Genomic DNA, 17,245 nt, shown 5'->3' with positions numbered 1-17,245 from the left:
GGCTCTGATCATGAACTCCTTATTTGCCAAATTCAGACTGAAATTGAAGAAAGTAGGGAAAAGCACTAGACCATTCAGATATGCCCTAAATGAAATCCCTTATGATTATATAGTGGAAGTGAGAAATAGATTCAAGGTATTAGATCTGATAGACAGAGTGCCTGAAGAACTATAGAGGGAGGTTTGAGACATTGTACAGGAGGCAGTGATCAAGACCATCCCCAAGAAAAAGAGATGTAAAAAAGGCAAAATGGTTGTCTGAGGAGGTCTTACAAATATCTGAGAAAAGAACAGAAGCTTACGGCAAAGGAGAAAAGGAAAGATGTATCCATTTGAATACAGAGTTCCAACGAATAATAAGCAGAGATAAGAAAGCCTTCCTCAGTGATCAATGCAAAGAAATAGAGGAAAATAATATAATGGGAAAGAAGAGATCTCTTCAAGAAAATTAGAGATACCAAGGGAACATTTCATGCAAAGATGAGCACAATAAAGGACAGAAATGGTATGTCCTAATAGAAGCAGAAGATATTAAGTAGAGGTGGCAAGGATACACAGAACTATACAAAAAAGATCTTCATGACCCAGATAATCACAATGGTGTGATCACTCACCTAGAACCAGACATCCTGGAATGCAAAATCAAGTGGGTCTTAGGAAGCATCACTACAAACAAAGCTGGTGGAGGTGATGGAATTCCAGTTGAGCTATTTCAAATCCTAAAAAATGATGTTGTGAAAGTGCCACTCAATATGCAAGCAAGTTTGGAAAACTCAGCAGTCACCACAGGACTGGAAAAAGCCGATTTTCATTCCACTCCCAAGAAAGGCAATGCCAAAGAATGCTCAAACTACCACACAATTGCATTCATCTCACACTATAGTAAAGTAATGTTGAAAATTCTCCAAGCCAGGCTTCAACAGTATGTGAAACATTTAGAAACAGCATAGGAATCAGTGATCATATTGCCAACATCCGTTGGATCACTGAAAAAGCACAAGAGTTCCAGAAAAGCACCTACGTCTCGCTTATAGACTGCACCAAAGGCATTGACTGTGGCTCACAACAAGCTGTGAAAAAAATCTTAAAGAGATGGGAATACCAGACCACCTTAACTGACTTCTGAGAAATCTGTATGCATGTCAAGAAACAACAGAGAATGAGACGTGGAACAACAGACTGGTTCCAAATTGGGAAAGGAGTACATCAAGGCTGTTTTTGTCACCCTGCTTGTTTAACTTATATGCAGAGTATATTATGCAAAATCCTGGGCGGGATGAAGCACAAGCTGGAATCAAGATTGCCGGGAGAAATATCATAACCGAAGATACACAGATGACACCACCCTTTTTTCAGAAAGCAAAGAACTAAAGAGCCTCTTGATGAAAGCGAAAGAGGAGAGTGAAAAAGTTGGCTTAAAACTCAACATTAAGAAAGTTAAGATCATGGAACCCAGTCCCATCATCCTATGGCAAATAGGTAGGGAAACAATGGAAACTGAGAGACTATTTTTTGGGGCTCCAAATTCATTGCAGATGGTGACTGAGCCATGAAATTAAAAGATGCTTGCTCCTTGGAACCAGAGAAGGTGATGGCACCCCACACCAGTACTCTTGCTTGGAAAATCCCATGGACAGAGGAGCCTGGTAGGCTGTGGCCCATGGGGTCGCCAAGAGTTGGACACAACTGAGCAACTTCACTTTCACTTTTCACTTTCATGCATTGGAGAAGGAAATGGCAACCCACTCCAGTGTTCTTGTCTGGAGAATCCCAGGGATGGGGAAGCCTGGTGGGCTGCCGTCTATAGGGTTGCGGAGAGTCGGACACGACTGAAGTGACTTAGCAGCGGCAGCAGCAGCAGCTCTTTGGAAGAAAAGCTATGACCAACCTAGATAGCATATTAGATGGCAGAGACATTATGTTGCCAACAGTGCTCCATCTAGTCAAAGGTATGTTTTTTTTCCAGTAGTCATGACATGAATGGATGTGAAAGTTGGACTGTAAAGAAAGCTGAGCATGAAAGAATTGATGCTTTTGAACTGTGGTGTTAGAGAAGACTCTTGAGAGTCCCTTGGACTGCAAGGAGATCCAACTAGTTAATCCTAAAAGAAATCAGTCCTGATTGGAAGGACTGATGCTGAAGCTGGAGCTCCAGTTCTTTTGCCACCTGATGAAAAGAACTGACTCATTGGAAAAGACCCTTATGTTAGGAAAGATTGAAGGCAGGAGGAGAATAGGATGAATGAAGATGAGATAGTTTGATGGCATCACTGACTTGATTGACATGAGTTTGAGTAGGCTTCCAGAGTTGGTGATGGATAGGGAAGCCTGGCATGGTGCCGACCATGGGGTAGCAAAGAGTCGGACACGACTAAGTGACTGAACTGAACTGAACCATTGTGGGATCTATGTGGTTCCCTAAACAGGGATCTATAAGCAGGGATCAAGCCCCGGCGCCCTGCACTGGGGGCATGAAGTCTTAGCCACTGGACCTATAGGCAAGTCCCCATCCTAGTTTTTAAGAAGCTTACAATATGTGAAGAATACTCTTATAAATAAATATGTATGATACAACGTGAAGTCTTCAGTGGGAGTATCTACAAAATGAATGAGAACAGATAAAGGGTAGAAAAAATAAAAGTATAAATGGGAAATCATTTATAAAAAGAAATATCTCATAGGTTACCAAATAAGCATTTTAAATTATGTAGGCTATTCAGAACCAAACAGACTGCTAGCTCTGTGTTTTAAGCAAGCAGAAATAAGAAGCTGCTAGAAGTTCCTAAGGTATTTTTGTTTTGCATATTATTGAGGCCTAAATAAAGATCCTTTGATTACAATGTCTTTCTACGTGTCCTTTCATCCTTCTAAATGAGACTAAAACATTCAATATATTGGAAATATATGACCATTATCAGTTCAGTTCAGTTCAGTCACTTAGTCATGTCTGACTCTTTACGACCCCATGAATCGCAGCACGCCAGGCCTCCCTGTCTATCACCAACTCTCAGAGTTCACTCAAACTCATCCCAATGAGTCAGTTATGCCATCCAGGCATCTCATCCTCTGTCCCCTTCTCCTCCTGCCCGTAGTCCCTCCCAGCATCAGGGTCTTTTCTAATGAGTCAACTTTTCGCATGAGGTGGCCAAAGTACTGGAGTTTCAGCTTTAGCCTCAGTCCTTCCAATGAACACCCAGGTCTGATCTCCTTTAGAATGGACTGGTTGGATCTCCTTGCAGTCCAAGGGACTCTCAAGAGTTTTCTCCAACATCACAGTTCAAAAGCATCAATTCTTCAGCACTCAGCTTTCTTCACGGTCCAACTCTCACATCCATACATGACCACTGGAAAAACCATAGCCTTGACTGGATGGATCTTTGTTGGCAAAGTACTGTCTCTTCTTTTTAATATGCTGTCTAGGTTAGTCATAACTTTTCTTCCAAGGAGTAAGTGTCTTTTAATTTCATGGCTGCAATCACCATCTGCAGTGATTTTGGAGCCTGAAAAAATAAAGTCTGCCACTGTTTCCACTGTTTCCCCATCTATTTCCCATGAAGTGATGGGACCAGATGCCATGATCTTAGTTTTCTGAATGTTGAGCTTTAGGCCAATTTTTTTACTCTCCTCTTTCACTTTCATCAAGAGGCTTTTTAGTTCCTCTTCACTTTCTGCCATAAGGGTGGTGTTATCTGCATATCTGAGGTTACTGATATTTCTCCTGGCAATCTTGATTCCAGCTTGTGCTTCTTCCAGCCCAGCGTTTCTCATGATTTACCCTGCATATAAGTTAAATAAGCAGGGTGACAGTATACAGCCTTGACATACTCCTTTTCCTATTTGGAACCAGTCTGTTGTTCCATGTCCAGTTCTAACTGTTGCTTCCTGACCTGCATACAGATTTCTCAAGAGGCAGGTCAGGTGGTCTGGTATTCCCATCTCTTGAAGAATTTTCCACAGTTTATTGTGATCCACACAGTCAAAGGCTTTGGCATAGTCAATAAGGCAGACATAGATGTTTTTCTGGCTCTCTCTTGCTTTTTCAATGATCCAGTGGATGTTGGCAATTTGATCTCTGATTCTCTGCCTTTTCTAAAACCAGCTTGAACATCTGGAAGTTCACAGTTCATGTATTGCTGAAACCTGGCTTGGAGAAGTTTGAGCATTTCTTTACTAGCGTGTGAGATGAGTGCAGTTGTGCGGTAGTTTGAGCATTCTTTGGCATTGCCTTTCTTTGGGATTGGAATGAAAACTGCCCTTTTCCAGTCCTGTGGCCACTGCTGAGTTTTCCAAATTTGCTGGCATATTGAGTGGAGCACTTTCAGGATTTGAAATAGCTCAACTGGAATTCCATCACCTCCTCTAGCTTTGTTTGTAGTGATTCTTTCTAAGGCCCACTTGACTTCACATTCCAAGATGTCTGGCTCTAGGTGAGTGATCACACCATCGTGATTATCTTTGTCATGAAGATCTTTTCTGTACAGTTCTTCTGTGTATTCTTGCCACCTCTTAATTGACCATTATTCTTTAAATATATATATTAAAGTGCTCACAAGCTCTTAATCATAGATATGTTTGAATCCAGGTTTAACGGTAAAATTGAAGACGGTAAATTTAGTTCTTGAGACTCTATACTGTCATTGAATTGATATCAGAGTTAAAATTAAATTTAAGGTCTTTTGATTTAAATATGAATTGAATTTCTACTGTATAATATTGCTTCCTTTTGAAAGTTGAAATGGAGTTGTGTTTTGAACATACTCAAAGAAGAGTAGACCTCAGATAAGGAATTTTTGTGGCCTGGAGTGGCAGTTGTTCTGGTGAATGGATCTGGGTACGAGAGTAAATTGTTTACAATGTGGAACTTGAATTAAAGTTTATCAGTGAGCCATGGAAATAAAGACTTTAAAATTTTAAATATATGTATATTTTTGGAGTGTTAAATTATGACCTTTTGATCAGAGTTATCCCTGTGTGTGTGGCCTCCTTAACATAGCAACAAGTCTTTTCTTCATCAACTAAGATGGATGGACTTCTTATGGACTGAATTATATCCCCTCACAATTTGTATGCTTGTCTTAATCTCTAATGTGAGTATATTTGGAAATGGGGTCTTTAAAGGTTAAATGAGGTCATAAGGGTGGGGTCCTAATCTGATAAGACTAGTGTCTTTATTAGAAGAAGAGGCACCACAGATCTCTCTCCTCTGTGCATGCACAGAGAAAAGGCCAGGTGAGGACATGGTAAGCAGGCAGCTGTCTATAAGCTAAGAAGAGGGGCATGACTAGAATCCAACCCTGTTGGCACCTTCATCTTGGACTTGATCTTGGTCTCCAGAGCTGTGAGAAAATAAATTTCTGTTATTTAAGCTGATTAGTTTCTGATATTCTGTTATGACAGCCTGAGCTGATTAATGTATTACTTAATGGTAAGAAAAACCTCTACTTCTGCTTTATTGATTACACCAGAACCTTTGACTCTGTAGATCACAGCAAACTGTGGAATTCCTCAAGAGATGGGAATACCAGACCACCTTACCTGACTCCTGATAAATCTGTATGCAGGTCAAGAAGCGACAGTCAGAACCGGACATGGAACAACAGACTGGTTCCAAATTGGTAAAGGAGTTTGTCAAGGCTATTTAACCTCTATGCAGAGTACATCATGTGAAATGCCAGGCTAGATGAAGCACAAGTGGAATCAAGATTGCCGGGAGAAATATCAATAACTTCAGATATGCAGATGACACTACCCTTATGCCAGATAGTGAAGAAGAACTGAAGAGCCTCTTGATAAAAGTGAAAGAAGAGAGTGAAGAAGCTGGCTTAAAACTCAACATTCAGAAAAACTAAGATTGTGGCATCTGGTTCCATCACTCCATGGCAAATAGATGGAGAAACAATGGAAACAGTGACAGAGTTTATTTCTTGGGCTCCAAAATCACTGCATATGGTGACTGGAGCCTTGAAATTATAAGACGCTTGCTCCTTGGAAGAAAAGCTGTGACCAACCTAGACAACTTATTAAAAAGCAGAGACGTTGCTTTGCCAACAAAGGTCCGTCTAGTCAAGGCTATGGTTTTTCCAGTAGTCATGTATGGATGTCAGAGTTGAACTATAAAGAAAGCTGAGTGCCGAAGTATTGATGCTTTTGAACTGTGGTGTTAGAGAATACTTTTGAGAATCCCTTGGACTGCAAGGAGATCTAATCAGTCTATACTAAAGGAAATCAGTCCTGAATATTCACTGGAAGGACTGATGCTGAAGCTGAAAGTCCAATACTTTTGCCATCTGATGTGCCTCATTTGAAAAGACCCTGATGCTGGGAAAGATTGAAGGTGGGAAGAGAAGGGGACAGCAGAGGATGAGATGGTTGAATGGCATCACCTTCGCGATGGACATGAATTTGAGCAAGCTCTGGGAGTTGGTGCTGGACAGGGAAGCCTGGCCTGCTGCAGTTCATGGCGTCGCTAAGAGCCAAACATGACTGAGCAACTGAACTGAACTAAATAGTAAGAAATGTTACGTGTGTGTGAACTTAGTCCTGTCTTATGCTTTGCGACCCTATGGACTGTGGCCCACCAGGCTCCTCTGTCCATGGGGTTTTCCAGGCAAGAATACTGGAGTCAGTTGCCATATCCTCCTCCAGGGGATCTTCCCCACCCAGAGATTGAACCTGCATCTCCCTTTTTTTGTTTTTTTTCTTTCCTGCATTGCAGGCAGATTCTTTACCACTGAACCATTGGGAAAGCTCATAATAGTAAGAAATATCATATCCTAATACTACCCATTTGACTTTATTGATCTCAACATGTATATATTATGTGACTAGAGATTAGAAGATACTTTTTTTTCCTAAATGGATTTTTCTAAAAATAGTTTTGAAATGGACTTACAGGCTCCTTAATTGAAAGATTAGAAAGTAAGAAACTGCTTTGTCACAAAGATGAGATGATTTTTTTATAATAGTTTAATATGATGATGGACCTTTTGGCCTTTGAAATTATCTAAATATCTATTCCCTGATAATAGCTACTTTCTGATATGTTTTAACTCTGTTTTCTAAATACATTTCTTAAATTCATGTATAGCATGTGCTGTGACTAATGCAAACAGAACAGCTATCAGATTCATTTCATTAAGAGATTAGATGGAGATTTTGCAAATTTCCCATGAAATTTTAATGTACAATTCATTCCTTAATTAAAAGCAAACAGCCTTGGTTTTGGGGATTAGGCCACCTAATCATGTATAAAAAGAGAATATGTTTATAAGGAGTATTTGAGTAAAAAGGGAAGAGAATACAATCAAAGAAGGAATGACATCCTGGAAAGTGGATTGCAAGAATTAAAAGCAGAACCATTTTAAAATCATCTGTTCTTCAGATTCTCTCAATGGTCAATGCTCCAGTGAAAGGCAAGAGTCAAGCTCTTTGGGAAAGAGTGCAGATACTGAGATTGTTGATCCAGACTATAGACAAAAGCTTGCCCAAGATTTCAGAGTTTATTCTGATATCCACTACTAACTCACTACATAACCACAGGCAGGTGAGTTAATCTTTCTGTGACTTCATTTATGCCTTTGTCAAATGGAAATAACACCACCTCTTCATGGGAGTATTTCGAGGTTTAATTAAATAGTGCTTTGAGCTTCTTAGATGAAAGTTGCTATAGAAATGCAAAGTGAAATTATTGAAGTCATTTTTCCTATTCCTGTGTGGAACATGATGATTTAAACACATTTATTTTAATAGAAAATTGACTAATTGCCTAAGAAATATTCCTTATGGCATATGATACATGTAAACAATAGGCCAAACCTCTTTACAATAAATAGGATCATAATCTAATTCCTTAAAAAAGTTTACAAATTTTATATAATTTTTAACAGTTATATTCCATTTACAGTTATTCCAAAATGTTGGTTGAATTCCTTGTGTTGTTCAACACATTCTTGAGTCTATCCTATACCCAATATTTTGTACCTCCCACCCCCTCACGCTATATTGGCCCTCCTCCCTTCCCCATGGTAACCATTAATTTGTCCTCTGTATCTGTGTGTCTGCTTCTTTTTTTGTTATATTCACTAGTTTGCTGTATTTTTTAGATTCCTCATATAAGTGATGCCATATGGTATTTCGGAGAAGGCAATGGCACCCTCACTCTAGTACTCTTGCCTGGAAAATCCCATGGATGGAGGAGGAGCCTGGTAGGCTGCAGTCCATGGGGTTGCTATAAGTCGGACATAACTGAAGCGACTTAGCAGCAGCAGCATATGGTGTTTGTCTTTCTCTGACTTATTTCACTTAGCATGAGGCCCTCCAAGTTCATTCATGTTGCTACAAATGGCAAAATTTCATTCTTTTATTGGTTGACTGGTATTTCATTGTGTATCTATATGCCACATCTTCTTTATTCATTCATCTGTTGATGGACATGTAAGTTGCTTCCATATCTTGACAATTGTAAATAATGCTACTGTTAATGTGTGTTTCTGAATTAGTGCTTTGAGGGTTGTTATTGCTGAGTCATATGGTAGTTCTGGGCTTCCCAGGTAGCACTAGTGCTAAAAAGCCCTGGTGCCAATGCAGGTGACATGAGACATGGGCTCGATCCAAGGGTCAGAAAGATCCCCTGGCATAGGAAATGGCAACCTATTCCAGTAGTTTTGCCTGGAGAATTTCATAAACAGAGGAGGCTGGCAGGCTCCAGTCCATGGGGCCGCAAAGAGTGGAACACAAATGAAGTGATTTAGCATGCATGCATGGTAGTTCTATTTTTAGTTTTTTGAGAAACCTCCATACTGTCTCCGACCAACAGTGCACGAGTTCTCTTTTCTCCACATTCTTGCTTACATTTGTTATTTACATTCTTTTTGATGACAGCTGAATCCACAAATATGAGATAATATATCTCATTGTGATTTTGATTTGCATTTTCCTGTTGATTAGTGATGTTGAGCATTTTTTCATGTGCCTGTTGGCCTTCTGCATTTCCGTTTTAGAAAACTGTTCAGTTCTTCTGCTCATTTTTTAATTGGGTAGGCTTTTTTTGATATTGAGTTGTATGAGCTGTTTATATATGTTGACTATTAACCCTTTATCAGTCCTGTAATTGTCAAATATCTTCTCCCATTCTGTAGGCTGTCTTTTAATTTGGCGATACGTTCCTTTGCTGTGCAAAAACTTTTAAATTTAATTAGATTCCACTTACTCATTTTTACTTTTATTTTCTATAGAAGAGAGATCAAAAAATATTGCTTTGATTTATATTAAAAGAATGCATAATCTGATTCTTAATTTAATGACAAAATTTTAATCTGTGACGTGTGTGCATGCTCAGTCATGTTGGACTCTTTGTGACCCCAAGGACCGTATCCCACCAGTCTTCTCTGTCATTGAATTTTCCAGATAAGGATCCTGGAGGGTTGCTATTCCCTTCTCCAGGGGATCTTCCCAACCCAGGGATCAAGCCTGGATTTCCTGCATTGCGGGAAGATTCTTTACCATCTAAGCCAGCTGTTTAAGTAAGGAAGATGCCAACTTTCTGAAGAGAGGAAGTTTCCGTGTGAAGAACCATTTGTGTGTACATTCTTATCTGGGGTATGATCATGTGAGCAAGTGGCTCAGGACCACTGAGAAAGAGGAGGTCAAGGAACTGAGGGGCTTCAGTAATAGAAGATCATCTACAGTAGTAGTGTTAGAGAGAGTGATAAACCAGGATGCAAAATTCTGAAATATAAGGGTGAGACCTGAGAGTCTATAGATGATTCTACAAAGAGCTGTAACAAGTGTTGTAACCTGGAGACAAGAGGTTCAAAATTGAGTCATGACACCATTGGAATGAAGGGAGAATAAGTAGCAATGAAGAGCAGAAGGTACCCAAGCTCTTCCTACCAGACTTTCATACCAGTTCCCACCTGAAACTCTAACCTGGGAGACACTTCCTGCTGGGAGAGGAAATAGCCCTCTTTTGAGAGGGGAAGTCATGTCCTTCAGGGAGAAGCAGGTTTCTTTTTGATCAGGTTATTCTACTGAGCAGAGGTTTTTAGAACTAATGTGCTAGGACCTCATTAGAAACTTTAAAACCAATATTGTTGCTGAGCCCCATTTCAGGCCAACTAACTCAGGATCTTTGAGGGTAGATCCCAAAGAACAGAATGAAAAATCAAACAAAAACCTAACTAATATCTCTCCAAGACATTAGGCAGGGTTTAAAAACTAGTACCATAAGCCTAGTTTGAGTTTGATCAAGGTGAAGGGAACATTGAGAGCAGAGGTTGGAAAGGTAGGGGATTTTGCTTATGACATATTTTGAGTTCTGTAGGACATTCTGAGTGGCAGTCAGAAGTGTGAAAGTGGATGTGCAATGTCATAGCAGATTGAAGTGACATATGTTCCTAGGTTTCTTGGAGAAAAAGATGTCAGACTTCATGACCACAGGCTGTGTTCATTAGACAGGGGCACTGGGGATGCTGGGAGTTCTTTCCAGGGGCACACAGAGTTCTCTGCCTTCCCTTTCACTTTTCTCCATTAGACACAAGGAGGACAGGAAAGGGAAAAAGTTTATTCTTAGTAATCAAGGTCCCCTTTTGACCCTGACAATGAAAGTAATGATGAGTATGACCATAATCCAGAGTAGGTTTTTTTGTTTGCTTTCTCATTTTTTGATAACCAAAATGTCAGCTTTGTTGAGCATTATTATTATTTTTAAATAACATTGACTAAGGTACTTTATCCAGAATTGTGAATTCTTGTTTTATGACCATCTCTTATATTTAGGAAACCTGTATCTCGGGTTGAACATGTGTATCTTAGGAAACCTGTATCTCACATAGATGAACACTTTAGGGTTTGGTGAAAGATGATTCTGTACTAGCTTACAGTTTATAGATGTTGTGCAATAAAAGTGAAATTATATTGACACAGTCTTCCTGACAACAACATGAAAGGCAGAAGTAGGTCTCTGCCAGGGATTAAAATTTAACATGATTATTCTGAGGATTAATTCTGCACTGTAGATTTGAATATCTCTTAAGTTGCTGGTAAGATTTACAACTCCTAATGTGTCTGAGGATCTAGGTTGTAGAAAAATCTACAATGTCAGCACAAACTGGAGATCCTATATGGTTTAAGAATTTAGTAAGTCAATAAAGTGAGCATAGCATTTATATGTAAAGGATAACTTTTAAAACTGAGCTCTCCCTACCACACCTAATACTACAGAACTTCTGTGGCATTCAGGGGAATCAGAACTTACACGGAACTGGAACATCAGCAAATGGCTCGGGACATCTAATTTATGCAGAATTGGTGCCTGTGTCATATATAGCACTGCAAACTTTATCCTTCTCTACTCAACTGTATTCTCTTCCCTGAGACCATTACATCATTCTCACAAGGCATTTATTTCATTTTTCTGGCTGAAACAGTGGGTGTAGGCAAAGCTCTGCAGGATGTTCTGGGAAGACTCTAAAGGCAAGTTACTTATGACTGCAACAGATGTTGATGATTTTTAGGGAACTGCTGACTTTATATTGTGAGTCTCTCTCTCTTAGGGAAAAATAAGGAATTTCCAATTTCTTGCTAGCTGTAAGAACATAAGGGCTGAATAGCCTAGCTATAAAAGTGGAACACTAAAATTCTGACAAAGAAAAATATATCTGACAAATAAGTGAAGGCACCTCAGTTCTTATAGAAAGCAAATTTCTCTCTCAATAGTTTGTTTGTCACTCCACAGGTATTAATAAAGTAAGAGATAAGAAATTTAACCCTAAATTTTGAAATATATGTCTCTATCATTTGATTTAAAAAAAAAAAAAGGTGAGCACAGAAGTGCAAACAGTATCAATATTTCTAGATATTATCAATCATTCCTGCTGTTGTTAGTCTAGTATTAGCAGTGTAGTGGTAACAGCTATAGAAAGTTCTTATAATAAGCATACTGGTCCACTGTTACTTCTTGACAATATAAAACTGAATTATTTGGCTTGTGTTATTGTGGACTCAAGACTTGAAATTTCTCTTAATCAGCTATTTAATCACTTTGTTTAACCAATTATTCTGTTATAACTAATTTTTTTATAAATATAAAAAATTCAAAGCAATTCTAAAATTAATGAGGAAATAAGCAACTAAACTATATCAAACATTAAGATGCACAGTCTAGAGTTCAGACTGATATATTTGTTTATTTTCAGTACCATATTGGTTGATTGATTCCTTCAGTTATTTATTGGGACATTGTTATATTCTTGGCACTAATTTAGGCTCTGCAGATAAAACCGTGAGTAAGACAATGATGATCCTTACCATGATGGAGCTTCCTTGTTGTTTGGCATTCTGTGAGAAGTAGAGAAAATAAGCAGTTTCAATGACATGAAACTGAAACTTGCAGCTACGTTTCATCAAGAAGCATTTAACAAGGTGGTCCATGTCTGCCTCCTGCTTTTATGAAAGCCACAGCACACTTCATCAAGTACTGTGGACTTCAGAGTTCATGGAAGGAGTCCTTAAGCCTGCCTTTAATTATCCTCAGTGTCCACAGTAATTAGTGCCTAGCTTATTTAATAGGTATACCTGAAATAAAGACAGACCATAAATATTTGCTGAATGAGGGAATGGATTGTCTCAACTTAGAATCAATTTGTGTAGGACCTAAACTTACTTTTATTACTGAGTTTAATTCTATTTTCTCCCATTGCCTGATTTCTTTCCTTCCTTTTTAAATCACACATTCTGGTCCTAACTGTCCTCCTTACTCCTCCTTTTTTTTTTTTTTTTTTGTGATGAAACTGAAATATTGGGGTTTTGAGAAAGTTTCATTAGACATAATAAATTTCAAAATTAGCCTAAAGAAAGCCCCAGGAAGGTTGGAAGACCCCAAGGAGGAATTTTACTGTAGCCCAGAACTGTTTATTGTTTAACAAACAGTCCAGTTCTCTTTGAGGATTCATTAGATGGGGTTCTGTTTTATAGAAACACCAGAAATTTTGTCATTCCTCCAGAGCAACATCAACAATCTAAGTTGCTATGATATGTTGGTTCAGATATGGGGTTTATTTGAAGAGGTTGTATAGCATCATTAGTCAGCTTCTGACAATGCCGATCTTATGAAATAGCACACACACAGTTGTGAAAGGAATTAATTAAACTGTAAAGTCAAGGACAAGGTTTTATGTCTGTTTTATAAATGTGACCTAAGTGTTTCCCTGAAAATCATTTCACTACATCACTATATATTCCTGCAGTGACAAAAACCACATGTTTCTTTGTGAATTTGTCTGAGTCCTATTTTTCTTTATATTTTATTATTAATGCTTTATTTGAAATTATTTGGACCAAATGAGCTTTACATTTGGCCAAGAGGCATAAGCAAAAATTCTAACAGAAGAGGAATGAAAATATTGAGAATGTGAATATGAATTTTGAGAAAAGAAGGCTTATTATATTTTGCAAGTAGACTTTATGATTGGACTAGAGAAAGTATATTGGGTAATAATTGGAAGAAAAATTTGTAAGTGACAGGTGGAATTAGAGCAGCCTGAAATTGATGTAATGGGAAACAGAAAACCATGATTTCTTAATGAATGGGGTGTGTGGTAATTTTTATTGAGGTGAGCCTGATGGAAGAATGCAGATTAGATTTTGTGAGGAGAGGCTGGAAAGAGAGAGAGAGATGTCAGCAGCATTTGGTGTTTTTGTAGGTAGAATATGATAAGAACTTATATTACTTGAGACATTGAGATGGGTCTTAAGATGGGATAAAAATCCTTTGAAAGATAAGACAACTTTTTTTTTTTTTGTATTTTAGTGAAAGATTGGATGTAGAATCAGGGTGATGGAAGAGTTAAACACGTCTAGAAGAAAAGTGGTATTATTGATGAAATATAATGGCTTTGGCGAGCCAAGTCAGCAACATAGAGAATTTACAGTTTGCTAGGGAATACTGTGTTAATATAGTGACCCCAGGAGACTCAGTCCAGGATGGAAGACAGACAAGCACACAGATACTTGTAAAAGTGCTGTGATTGAGGCAAGTACCAAGCAGTATGACTACCCAAAAAGGGGACAAATAGCATAGCTGAGAAAATAATTAGGAAAGCTGCTTAGAAGAAGCACAATTTAATCTTTGAAACACAGGAAAGAACTGACCAGATAGGAAAGATACTATGGATAGTGCTGTAGACAGAAGGAGTCGCAGGGGAGTAGGGGGAATGCTAGGACTGAAGTCTAAGTATTTGTTAAGGATGATGGAGTGTTGAATGTATTGTGTGTTAAGGAGATTTTACTTTACTCCCTAGGGATGATCATTCAAGAAAGATTAGTTCATTTATGGATATGCCACCTTTTTATTGATGGATCAATTGTATTATAAGTACCACTTAGATAGAAATTCTGAATTTGAAGATATGACATAGATTTAAAAGTCATTAAGTAGGTAGTTGAAGCTATGTAATAGGATGAGTTCTTAAAAGGAGTGCAAAGAAGAAAGAACCATGGCTTAAATAAAATCCATGGATAAAATAGGCAAAACCATGATTTATTGGGGGATTGGACATCCCTAGTAAGTTTAGTCAAGTAACAGACCACAGTATGAAAATTTTGTCTTAGTTTTAACATAATACAGCTAACTCTGTAGAAACTACTTGGAAACTTTTGGAAACTGAATTAATAAACTTCCATTTTTATCTCTCCTTTCCTCATGGTGTTTTCCTTTTGAGTCTGAGATGTACAAGTATTCCACTAACTGGTAGTGCACAGCTATTATTGATCTTTGAGAATTACTGATTAGGAGAAGGTTAGAGTTGAAAGAAAACTGGGGGACCTCTAGGTAAGTGGCTTTTATACTTAGGGGAAAAAACATGTTTTCTGACAATAAAATCTTAAAATAGAAGCATTTTAAAAAGTAGGTAAAATGAGTTTGCTTTCATTGGAGATGGTGGGGTGATGGGGAGATTGTGGTTCATTGTCCCACCTCAGTAAAGTTCTTTTATCACTTATGGTAGATTCTGAGGAATCCCTCTAGAAACCTCAAACTCTATAGGGCTGCTTTTGAAAACTACTGATAGACCCCAGTGTTCTCATTTGCAGAAGCCAGCAAACTCACTCAAAGACATACAGTTAGATCTAGTTTTAGAACAAACAGTCTGCCTTCTGGGAGAGTTGCTTGCACTGTAGGAGGAACCGTTCTTCAATATTGTTACTTAGAAGGTGCATTTACTTAGAATCATTGACAGATTAATGAACATCAGATTTCTTATTTGTACACCCCCTAATAACACAGAATAAGGAAGAAAGGGAACACATGAGAGGGGAATGATGACTGTTTCACTCTTTCCTGCCCTGTTAGCACATGCCTCTTTGATAAAACCTGTTTGTTCTGCCAAGACATATATTTCTAAGAGATGTCTTACTTTCAGGAGGAAAAAGGCAAAATAGGGAACCAGAAGCTGAGTGGGTGAAAATATAAAGGCTTTTTCCTTTTAAAAGATGAATTTTAAGGCAAGAAATAATGCAAATGACTGTGGTTGGTGTAGAAATAAAATGTGCTTCTGATATTTACTCTGTTATGGAGAGATCAGTTTAATGAGAGAGTAAATTAAGCTCAGTTTTATCTTCTTTATATTTATGTTTAGAATCTGACCTTAGTAAGAAATGGAAATTATTTTCAATAAAATCAATTTGGAAAAGTTAGTTTCTTAGGATGTTCTGAGAATGGGACAATGTTTGCAATGTTTTTAGATATGGGAAGGTAATCACCTTGTCGTTTAGTGTTATACTTCTTTTGTTATTAATGTTTCAGTTCAGTTCAGTCACTCAGTTGTGTCTGACTCCTTGAGACCCCATGAACCGCAGCACGCCAGGCTTCCCTGTCCATCACCAACTCCCGGAGTCTACCCAAACCCATGTCCATTGTGTTGGTGATGCCACCCAACCATCTCATCCTCTGTCGTCCCCTTCTCCTCCTGCCCCCAATCCTTCCCAGCATCAGGGTCTTTTCAAATGATTCAGCTCTTTGCATCAGGTGGCCAAAGGTTTGGAGTTTGAGCTTCAACATCAGTCCTTCCAATGAACATCCAGGACTGATCTCCTTTAGGATGGACTGGTTGGATCTCCTTGCAGTCCAAGGGACTCTCAAGAGTCTTCTCCAACACCACAGTTCAAAAACATCAATACTTTGGTGCTCAGCTTTCTTCACAGTCCAACTCTCACATCCATACATGACCACTGGAAAAAACCATAGCTTTGACTAGACGGACCTTTGTTGACAAAGTAATGTCTCTGGTTTTTAATATGCTCTCTAGGTTGGTCATAACTTTCTTTCCAAGGAGTAAGAGTCTTTTAATTTCATGGCTGCAGTCACAATTTGCAGTGGTTTTGGAGCCCCCCAAAATAAAGTCTGCCACTGTTTCCACTCTTTCCCCATCTATTTGCCATGAAGTGATGGGACCAGATGCCATGATCTTTGTTTTCTGAATGTTGAGCTTTAAGCCAACTCTTTCACTTTCCTTTTTCACCTTCATCCAGAGGCTCTTTAGTTCTTTACTTTCTGCCATAAAGGTGGTGCCATCTGCATATCTAAGGTTATTGATATTTCTCCCAGCAATCTTGATTCCAGCTTGTGCTTCTTCCAGACCAGCGTTTCTCATGATTTACTGTGGAATTATTCTGTGTCAGACACTGTGCGAGGAAATATAAGGATCATAACTCATTGTCCCTATGCTTGAGGCATGTGTGTGCTCAGTCATGTCGGACTCTTTGTACAGACCCATGGACTATAGCCCACCAGTCTCCTCTACCCATGGAATTTTTCAGGCAGAAATACTGGAGTGGGTTGCCATTTCCTCCTCCAGGGATCTTCCCCGACCCAAAGACCAAACCCATGTCTCTTGCAGCTCCTTCATTGGCAGATTCTTTACCACTGAGCCACCTGGGAAGCCCTACACTTGAGGAGTCCATAGTAACTTGAAAAAAAACAAATAATTAGAATGTGATGTGATAATTTTGATAATAGGAGATCAATACTTTGAGAGAATGAGATTTTATAAGCTTCAACAATAAGGTGGTACTTTAAGTGAATTTTGAATGATAAATAGACACTTAGAGAGTAAGATATCAGTCTTAAATATGAATTATGAAGAAACATATAAAATCTTTTAATGTGACTTGGAAAGTGGCCAGATTCCTTTGTCAGGGGATATTCTATATGTCCACAGCTGATGAAAGTGGCCCTTGGCCAAAGCAAAAA

The sequence above is a fragment of the Capricornis sumatraensis genome, chromosome 2 (assembly GCF_032405125.1).
Source record: "Capricornis sumatraensis isolate serow.1 chromosome 2, serow.2, whole genome shotgun sequence".
Taxonomy (NCBI): Eukaryota; Metazoa; Chordata; class Mammalia; order Artiodactyla; family Bovidae; genus Capricornis; species Capricornis sumatraensis.
The sequence above is the reverse complement of the archived record's forward strand: the minus strand, read 5'-3'. Positions refer to the sequence as shown.